The sequence below is a fragment of the Symsagittifera roscoffensis genome, unplaced genomic scaffold (genome assembly GCF_963678635.1).
Source record: "Symsagittifera roscoffensis unplaced genomic scaffold, txSymRosc1.1 SCAFFOLD_365, whole genome shotgun sequence".
Lineage (NCBI taxonomy): Eukaryota > Metazoa > Xenacoelomorpha > Acoela > Convolutidae > Symsagittifera > Symsagittifera roscoffensis.
In genome coordinates this window covers 20,001-30,000 of record NW_026971274.1, presented here as the reverse complement: position 1 = coordinate 30,000, position 10,000 = coordinate 20,001, and the positions used below count along the sequence as shown (strand labels likewise).

The 10,000-nt window shown below is 44.5% G+C and overlaps 1 non-coding gene and 1 pseudogene across 1 annotated transcript in view; both read left to right on the top strand.

The window, feature by feature from the left end:
- Positions 1 to 8,476: 8,476 nt before the first annotated feature.
- On the top strand, positions 8,477 to 8,628 carry LOC134856288 (5.8S ribosomal RNA; annotated as a pseudogene).
- A 313-nt stretch (positions 8,629 to 8,941) lies between these two features.
- Positions 8,942 to 10,000, top strand: part of LOC134856286 (large subunit ribosomal RNA) — a 3,517-nt gene continuing 2,458 nt past the window's right edge. Inside the window, exon 1 of the ribosomal RNA XR_010164726.1 lies at positions 8,942 to 10,000. This exon is cut by the window's right edge and continues 2,458 nt beyond it. This is a non-coding gene — a ribosomal RNA (large subunit ribosomal RNA).

Genomic DNA, 10,000 nt, shown 5'->3' with positions numbered 1-10,000 from the left:
TAGGTTGACTCAAGGTGATCCTTCTTGGTGATCCTTTGATAGATGGTCCATCTAAGATGGTCCATCTAAGAGTTGATCTAACTAAGGTTAGATTAGCTCAAGGTAGTCCTTAATGGATCACCTCAGATTCCCGAAAGATGGTTTAAAGAGAGTTAACCTGATGCAAGTTAGGTTGACTCAAGGTGATCCTTCATGGTGATCCTTGCTTGCGCGACCCTTGGTTGAGCTGCAGGAGCGACTGATCGAAGCGGAAGACCCCTATTTTGAGCTGAAAAATGGGGGTCTCAGGGCTCTAAAACGCTTGTTTGAGCTTGAAGGAGTGCTCGCACAGCTCACTTTCAATTTTAGCGAAGTTAGATATGCTTGATGGTCAGCTGCATGAAAAAGATGGGAGCTGTGCGACCAGTGGTTCAAAAGTTATGACCCGAGCCGTAAACAAGCTCAAAATGAGGTCCAAAACTGACGAAGTTGCTTCAGTTGGCTTGAAAATTAACAAAGCTTGCTCGTAGAGCTTCCGGGATAAGCCCATTCGCTTCCTCGTGAAAAATAGGTCTTAGAACCACCTTAGATGAGCTTGCGCGACCCTTGGTTGAGCTGCAGGAGCGACTGATCGAAGCGGAAGACCCCTATTTTGAGCTGAAAAATGGGGGTCTCAGGGCTCTAAAACGCTTGTTTGAGCTTGAAGGAGTGCTCGCACAGCTCACTTTCAATTTTAGCGAAGTTAGATATGCTTGATGGTCAGCTGCATGAAAAAGATGGGAGCTGTGCGACCAGTGGTTCAAAAGTTATGACCCGAGCCGTAAACAAGCTCAAAATGAGGTCCAAAACTGACGAAGTTGCTTCAGTTGGCTTGAAAGTTAACAAAGCTTGCTCGTAGAGCTTCCGGGATAGGCCCATTCGCTTCCTCGTGAAAAATAGGTCTTAGAACCACCTTAGATGAGCTTGCGCGACCCTTGGTTGAGCTGCAGGAGCGACTGATCGAAGCGGAAGACCCCTATTTTGAGCTGAAAAATGGGGGTCTCAGGGCTCTAAAACGCTTGTTTGAGCTTGAAGGAGTGCTCGCACAGCTCACTTTCAATTTTAGCGAAGTTAGATATGCTTGATGGTCAGCTGCATGAAAAAGATGGGAGCTGTGCGACCAGTGGTTCAAAAGTTATGACCCGAGCCGTAAACAAGCTCAAAATGAGGTCCAAAACTGACGAAGTTGCTTCAGTTGGCTTGAAAGTTAACAAAGCTTGCTCGTAGAGCTTCCGGGATAAGCCCATTCGCTTCCTCGTGAAAAATAGGTCTTAGAACCACCTTAGATGAGCTTGCGCGACCCTTGGTTGAGCTGCAGGAGCGACTGATCGAAGCGGAAGACCCCTATTTTGAGCTGAAAAATGGGGGTCTCAGGGCTCTAAAACGCTTGTTTGAGCTTGAAAGAGTGCTCGCACAGCTCACTTTTAATTTTAGCGAAGTTAGATATGCTTGATGGTCAGCTGCATGAAAAAGATGGGAGCTGTGCGACCAGTGGTTCAAAAGTTATGACCCGAGCCGTAAACTCTGTAATTCGATTTTTCAGCTCGAAATTGCAGAAAAACAGCTGTTTAGGCATGAAGGAGTGCTCGCACAGCTAACTTTCAATTTTAGCGTAGAGAGCTCTGTGTGAGGGCTAGTTGGTGTAGAAAGCTCAGTCCAATCGGACCAGTGGTGTAAAAGTTATAGCGCTTTGGCTGAACTGCAATTTTGAGCTCAAAAAGTGACGAAGTTTAGAAGAATGAAATTTCGGGCAACAAAAAATTGTTCAATTTTAATATAATTATAACCGCTGGAAAGCCCTTGAGCATAGCTTTCTAATGGTATATTACAATTTTTTTTACTAAAATTAGTTTAGGTTCCAGCTCGAGTTAAAAATTGACTTTTGCTATTTTTTCAAAAAAAAAAAAAAATTTCACTTCAGTCTCTTGCATTTTTGGTCAACAAAAAATTGTGCGATTCACTTCGGGTAAAAAGCGTTGGAAAGTACATGGGCAGGGCTTTCCGGGCGTGTTTTCAAAAGTTATTTTGAGCAAAAATTGAGCAAATGGTGAGCATTTGAAAAAAAAAAAATTTTCCCCAGAAATACTCATTTAGGAGATTTCTGTGTATTATAGGGGGAGGGTAGTAGCGAGAATTTTCAAAAAAATTTTGAAAAATTTCAAAATTTTTGAAAATTTTTTTTTTACTTCCTAACCTCAAAAGCGTATCAGAAAGGCGTAATTTGATGAGACTTGACCACTGGTAAAGTATCATCGCTCGATTTCGCCTCAGTAAGGAGAACCATCCAAGGTTCGAAAAGAACGAAGGTCAGATAGTTTATAACTAGAAAGCAGAACCAAAACTGCCTTAAAGGCTTTGTGTAGTTGAGCAAAGTCTCTTCTCGAGAAGGCTAAGAAAAGCTTGAAAGTGAAGCAATCAGTCGTTGAGCTGTTTGTGAAAAGAAGGATTGGCTTTAGCTAAGGTGCTTCTAAGTACTGCGCATAACTATGAACCGGTGTAAACCAAATCATGCTTGGTGGCTCTTGCATGAGACTGGACTTGGTGCCCCAGTCAAAGTAGCTTGCTTATAGGTATGGTTGGATATGGTTAGCCGTATCAGCACCAGAGGTGCAACAACCGTGCTGTTTAACTAAGTGAGCTGTCGAGTTGAAGTCGTCTTGGTCTCAAAGAAACGTGCTTGGTGGCGCTTGCATAAGCCTGGACTTGGTGCCCCAGGAAAGACTTACTTATAGGTGTAGTTGGATATGGTTTACCGTATCAGTACCAATGGTGCACAACTATGCTGTTTAACTGAGTTAGTCAGAGGACGGCGTTTCCTAAGTCCTCTAGAGTCCAAGATTGCTTTAGCTCGTGAAGGTTCTAATCATGCTTGATGGCTCTTGCATGAGACTGAACTTGGTGCCCCAGTCAAAGTAGCTTGCTTATAGGTATGGTTGGATATGGTTAGCCGTATCAGCACCAGAGGTGCAACAACCGTGCTGTTTAACTAAGTGAGCTGTCGAGATGAAGTCGTCTTGGTCTCAAAGAAACGTGCTTGGTGGCGCTTGCATAAGCCTGGACTTGGTGCCCCAGGAAAGACTTACTTATAGGTGTAGTTGGATATGGTTTACCGTATCAGTACCAATGGTGCACAACTATGCTGTTTAACTGAGTTAGTCAGAGGACGGCCTTTCCTAAGTCCTCTAGAGTCCAAGACTTCTTTAGCTCGTGAAGGTTTAAAATGCTGATAGTAGTAGTTTGTGCGTGGGAAAGGTTGACCTTAGTGTGCCTTTCTGGAAAGGTAGCAGCTTGCAAATCAGGGTTCGGTTTGAAAAAGCTAGCTTCCGAAGTACTTTAAACTGATTGATCCTGTCAGTTGCCATATGCTTGTCTGAAAGACTAAGCCATGCATGTGTAAGTGAAACTTGCAAAAGTGAAACCGCGAATGGCTCATTAAATCAGTTACTATCTAAAAGTTGAGTTACCTGTCAGATGAATAACTGCGGTAACCCTGCAGCTAATGCATGCAGATTGCGTGACTCCGGTCGCGAACTTTTACAAGAATTCACCGAGCGACCTGCTAAGTACGGGCGCATACCGGATGAATCCAAAGTAACTGAAAGATCCCAGATGGCTTAGGCCGGGGGACGCAGCTTCCGAATTTCTGAGCTATCAACCTATGATGGTAGTGTAACGGACTACCATGGTTGTGACGGCTAACGGGGAATCAGGGTTCGATTCCGGAGAGGGAGCCTTAGAAACGGCTACCACATCCAAGGAAGGCAGCAGGCACGCAAATTACCCACTCTCCGCACGAGGAGGTAGTGACGAGAAATAATGATATGAGCCTTAATGGTTTGTAATCAGAATGGAAAGGATGCAAAAGCTCCTTTGATGATCGAGTAGAGGGCAAGTCTGGTGCCAGCAGCCGCGGTAATACCAGCCTCTACAAGCGTATGCAAAAGTTGCTGCGTTTAAAAAGCTCATAGTTGGATCTGTTTGAGTATAACGGTAACATGGTGGTTAGTTAACGCTTTCCACTCGTTACGCTCATCCTTCGCATCGAAGAAATACCTTGCACTTAAATGTGACGAGGTGTGGAAACGGTGTTTTCACTTTGAGAAAATTAGAGTGTTCAAAGCATCCTTTGGGATTGAATAATCAAGCATGGAATAATGGAGAATGACCCGCGTTTTACTGATGCCGGTGGCTAAAGTGCGGTAATGATTGAAAGGAACAGCCGGGGGCATTTGTATTGCTACGTTAGAGGTGAAATTCTTGGATCGTGGCAAGACAAACTACTGCGAAAGCATTTGCCAAGAATGTTTTCATTAATCAAGAACGAAAGTTAGAGTATTGAAGAGGATTAGATACCCTCGTAATTCTAACCATAAACTATACCAACTTACGATTTGTCAAAGTCTCTTCTGACTTGGCAAGAAATTAACCGGGAAACCAAAGTTTATTGGTTCCGGGGGAAGTATGGTTGCAAAATCGAAACTTAAAGGAATTGACGGAAGGGCACCACCAGGAGTGGAGCCTGCGGCTTAATTTGACTCAACACGGGAAATCTCACCAGGTCCAGACATCTTAAGGATTGACAGATTGATGATCTTTCATGATTATATGGGCGGTGGTGCATGGCCGTTCTTAGTTAGTGGAGTGATCTGTCTGGTTAATTCCGATAACGAACGAGATCTTGATCATCTAAATAGTGCCATTCTCGTTAGAGTATTGGTTACTTCTTAGAGGTACTATGTGCAATTAAATAGCACAAGTGAAGTGAGGCTATAACAGGTCTGTGATGCCCTTAGATGTCCTGGACTGCACGCGCGCTACACTGGTGAATTTAAATTGAGGGATAACCTTGGCCTATATGGTCCGGGTAATCACCTAAAATTCATGAGCGTGAAGGGGATCGAATGTTGTAACTTGCATTCGTGAACCAGGAATTCCTAGTACTCGGTAGTCAACAACTACTGGGGATTACGTCCCTGCCCTTTGTACACACCGCCCGTCGCTACTACTGATTGGATGTTTAAGCAAGAATTGCGGAAGCCCGTCGCTGAGACTTCGGTCCTGGCAATAGGTGGAAGCGGATCGAGCTTAATTGTCTAGAGGAAGTAAAAGTCGTAACAAGGTTTCCGTAGGGGAACCTGCGGAAGGATCAGTGACTAATGCCACTGTTTGAGCGAAGAGCCGGTCAGCTCATTAAATATGACCCGGTACGCAGTAGATCTTTTTGGAGATTTTGCTGAAAGGTGGTGGTGCATAATCAAGAAAGAGTCGGTGGTGCATGAGTGTAAGAGAGACGGTGGTGCATGAGACTGGGGATTGGCTCCCAGTCAAAGTAGCTTGCTCGGTGGTTGATGATAGCAAGAAAGAGTCGGTGGTGCATGAGAGTAAGAGAGACGGTGGTGCATGAGACTGGGGATTGGCTCCCAGTTAAAGTAGCTTGCTCGGTGGTTGATAATAGCAAGGAAGAGTCGGTGGTGCATGTGAGTAAGAGAGACGGTGGTGCATGAGACTGGGGATTGGCTCCCAGTTAAAGTAGCTTGCTCGGTGGTTGATAATAGCAAGGAAGAGTCGGTGGTGCATGATAGCATGATGTTCCTTCATGGTTCATCTAAGAGTTGGTCTAGCTAAGGTTAGATTGGCTCAAGGTAGTCCTTAATGGATCACCTTAGATTCCCGAAAGATAATTCAAAGAGAGTTGACCTGATGCAAGTTAGGTTAACTCAAGGTGATCCTTGTTGGTGATCCTTAGTATGATGGTGGTGCATTAGCAAGAAAAACGGTGGTGCATGATAGCTTGAGACTGGGGATGGGCTCCCAGTCAAAGTAGCTTGCTCGGTGTGGATGATAGCAAGTGAGAGTCAGTGGTGCATTATAGCAAGAGAGAAGGTAGCCAAATGTCTCGTCATTGTTGACGCCAAAATCAGGTAGCCAAATGCCTCGTCATTTTTGACGCCAAAAGCAGGTAGCCAAATGCCTCGTCATTTTTGACGCCAAAAGCAGGTAGCCAAATGCCTCGTCATTGTTGACGCCAAAAGCAGGTAGCCAAATGCCTCGTCATTGTTGACGCCAAAAGGAAGTCGCTCAAACTTGGGTATTCTGTTGATCAAAAAGCTGTTTAGATGGTAGCTTAGGAGTAACTTCTCCTAGATAAGCTTGTTTGTTGGTCGTTTAAACAGTGTACGATTTTCAGTTTGCTTTCGTTAGAGAAAGACTGAGGAAAGCGAAGGCCCGAATGCTTAAGAACAGGGTGATCTATGCTTGGGTAATCACACTTAGTACGAGAGGAACAGTGTGTTCAGTTCCCTGGTTTCAAGCGTCTGCCTGAGAAGGCGGATGCGAAGCTACAATTGATGACCTAAAGCGTAGATTGAATTGCTCTATCTGCATCATGAAAATTGCCTTTAATGGTTTAAATTGGCAGTATCAAGTATATTGATGCTGTTGACCCCGATGTCAGATAGGAATGCAATCCCCCATTGATGATGGGAGGTCGCTCGAACTTGGGTATTCTGTTGATCAAAGAGCTGTTTAGATGTAGTACCGGTGTGATACATGTGATTGCATTGAGAGAGCGTTTAAACAGTGTTCGATCTTCAGTTTGCCTTCGTAAGAGTAAGACTGAGAAAAGCGAGGGCCCAAACGCTCAAAAACAGGGTGATCTATGCTTGGGTAACACTTAGTACGAGAGGAACAGTGTGTTCAGTTCCCTGGTTTCAAGCGTCTGCCTGAGAAGGCGGATGCGAAGCTACAATTGATGACCTAAAGCGTAGATTGAATTGCTCTATCTGCATCATGAAAATTGCCTTTAATGGTTTAAATTGGCAGTATCAAGTATATTGATGCTGTTGACCCCGATGTCAGATAGGAATGCAATCCCCCATTGATGATGGGAGGTCACTCAAACTTGGGTATTCTGTTGATCAAAGAGCTGTTCAGATGTAGTACCGGTGTGATACATGTGATTGCATTGAGAGCGCGTTTAAACAGTGTTCGATCTTCAGTTTGCCGTTGTAAGAGAAAGACTGAGGAAAGCGAAGGCCCAAATGCTTAAGAACAGGGTGGTCCAGACAGCTCAAAGTCCGACTGCGGTTGGCTTTGTTCTAATCGAGTGAACACTTACTTTTGGAGAAATCCGATCGTAGGAGTGATCAGTCTTCGGATTGATCCGGTTCTTTTACTGGTGTATCTGTCAGATCCTTAGGGACTGGATAGAACACTTAAGCAAGTCGCTCGAACTTGGGTATTCTGTTGATCAAAGAGCTGTTCAGATGTAGTACCGGTGTGATACATGTGATTGCATTGAGAGAGCGTTTAAACAGTGTTCGATCTTCAGTTTGCCGTTGTAAGAGAAAGACTGAGGAAAGCGAAGGCCCAAATGCTTAAGAACAGGGTGGTCCAGACAGCTCAAAGTCCGACTGCGGTTGGCTTTGTTCTAATCGAGTGAACACTTACTTTTGGAGAAATCCGATCGTAGGAGTGATCAGTCTTCGGATTGATCCGGTTCTTTTACTGGTGTATCTGTCAGATCCTTAGGGACTGGATAGAACACTTAAGCAAGTCGCTCGAACTTGGGTATTCTGTTGATCAAAGAGCTGTTCAGATGTAGTACCGGTGTGATACATGTGATTGCATTGAGAGCGCGTTTAAACAGTGTTCGATCTTCAGTTTGCCGTTGTAAGAGAAAGACTGAGGAAAGCGAAGGCCCAAATGCTTAAGAACAGGGTGGTCCAGACAGCTCAAAGTCCGACTGCGGTTGGCTTTGTTCTAATCGAGTGAACACTTACTTTTGGAGAAATCCGATCGTAGGAGTGATCAGTCTTCGGATTGATCCGGTTCTTTTACTGGTGTATCTGTCAGATCCTTAGGGACTGGATAGAACACTTAAGCAAGTCGCTCGAACTTGGGTATTCTGTTGATCAAAGAGCTGTTCAGATGTAGTACCGGTGTGATACATGTGATTGCATTGAGAGCGCGTTTAAACAGTGTTCGATCTTCAGTTTGCCGTTGTAAGAGAAAGACTGAGGAAAGCGAAGGCCCAAATGCTTAAGAACAGGGTGGTCCAGACAGCTCAAAGTCCGACTGCGGTTGGCTTTGTTCTAATCGAGTGAACACTTACTTTTGGAGAAATCCGATCGTAGGAGTGATCAGTCTTCGGATTGATCCGGTTCTTTTACTGGTGTATCTGTCAGATCCTTAGGGACTGGATAGAACACTTAAGCAAGTCGCTCGAACTTGGGTATTCTGTTGATCAAAGAGCTGTTCAGATGTAGTACCGGTGTGATACATGTGATTGCATTGAGAGCGCGTTTAAACAGTGTTCGATCTTCAGTTTGCCGTTGTAAGAGAAAGACTGAGGAAAGCGAAGGCCCAAATGCTAAAAAACAGGGTGGTCGAGACAGCTCAAAGTCCGACTGCGGTTGGCTTTGTTCTAAATCAAACCAGTGCTAGATGGTCGAAAAACAACCTTCAACGGGGGATCACTAGGCTCGCTTTACGAGGAGGAGCACAGCTATATGTGTTAATTCAGTAAGAATCGCAAGATTTGTTTACTGACCTCTCTAACGCAAAAGGCGGTCTCAGCTTCGGCTGTTGATCGCGTCCGAATCAGGGTTATTTGAAATCGATTGAACGCTTACTTTTGGAGAAATCTGAGGGTAAGAGCGATCTGTCTTCGGATTGGTCCGTTCTTTTGCTGGTGTATCTACGAGATCCTTCGGGATTGGTTAGAACACTTAAATCAAGTCGCTCAAACTTGGGTATTCTGTTGATCAAAGAGCTGTTCAGATGTAGTACCGGTGTGATACATGTGATTGCATTGAGAGCGCGTTTAAACAGTGTTCGATCTTCAGTTTGCCTAAGCTAGAGTGATAAACTCCTGCACATTACTACTTCGGTAGTTTTATGGATGCTTGAGTGCCTTTAAATCGTAACCTGATTTGGACGAGAGAACCCCCTGAACTTAAGCATATCAGTAAGGGGAGGAAAAGAAATCAACCGAGAATCCCTTAGTAATGGCGAATGAACAGGGAAAAGCTCATCGGGAAGAGGAGTGGTAACACTCCTCGGTGTCCGGTATGGTTTGCTGCCTGGCTTGTTGACTTGACTGGATGTCTATTGGAAAATAGCATCAAAGAGGGTAAAAATCCCGTAACAGTCTTGTTATAACTTGTCGACGGCGCATTCCTATGAGTAGAGTTGTTTGAAAGTGCAACTCGAAGCTGGAGATATGTCTCTCCAAAAGCTAATTATAAAGCGAGACCGATAGCAAACAAGTACCGTGAGGGAAAGTTGAAAAGCACTCTGAAGAGAGAGTGAAAAGTACGTGAAACCGTTGAAGGAGAACTGGAGTGAGCGTTATCATGCCCAATGTCTTGAACTTGATTCTAGACCACCGGGTAGTGTTGTTAAAGTCTTTTGGTGATCATTGTTAAAGATGCGAGCTATTTGTTTTCTTCGGATTTCAAATTTGTTGTGTCTTGACTAAATGAGATAAAGTTTTATCTCTTTTGTTTGCCTGTCTGACCTTAACATCCCAATCAATGCTCTCTACAGCCCGTCTTGAAACACGGACCAAGGAGTGTGAGTTGCTTGCAAGTGCTGTCGCTGTTTGAAAGCGTACACGCGTAATGAAAGTGAACGGTGTAACTTTTATGAGTTGCATTAACTTTTGTGGTGAGAGCGTCAAAGCGATGTCTCGCAACCACGGACGGTTATGTTGCTAAAACATGACTGATCCAGAGCAAGTAGCACACGACCCGAAAGATGGTGATCTATGCTTGGGCAGGGTGAAGCCACGGGAAACCATGGTGGAAGCCCGAAGCGGTTCTGACGTGCAAATCGATCGTCTGACCTGAGCATAGGGGCGAAAGACTAATCGAACCATCTAGTAGCTGGTTTCCTCCGAAGTTTCCCTCAGGATAGCAAAAGCTTAAGCAAGATTGAAAAATCTTCGCTGTGCAATTTCATCGGTTAAAGCGAATGATTA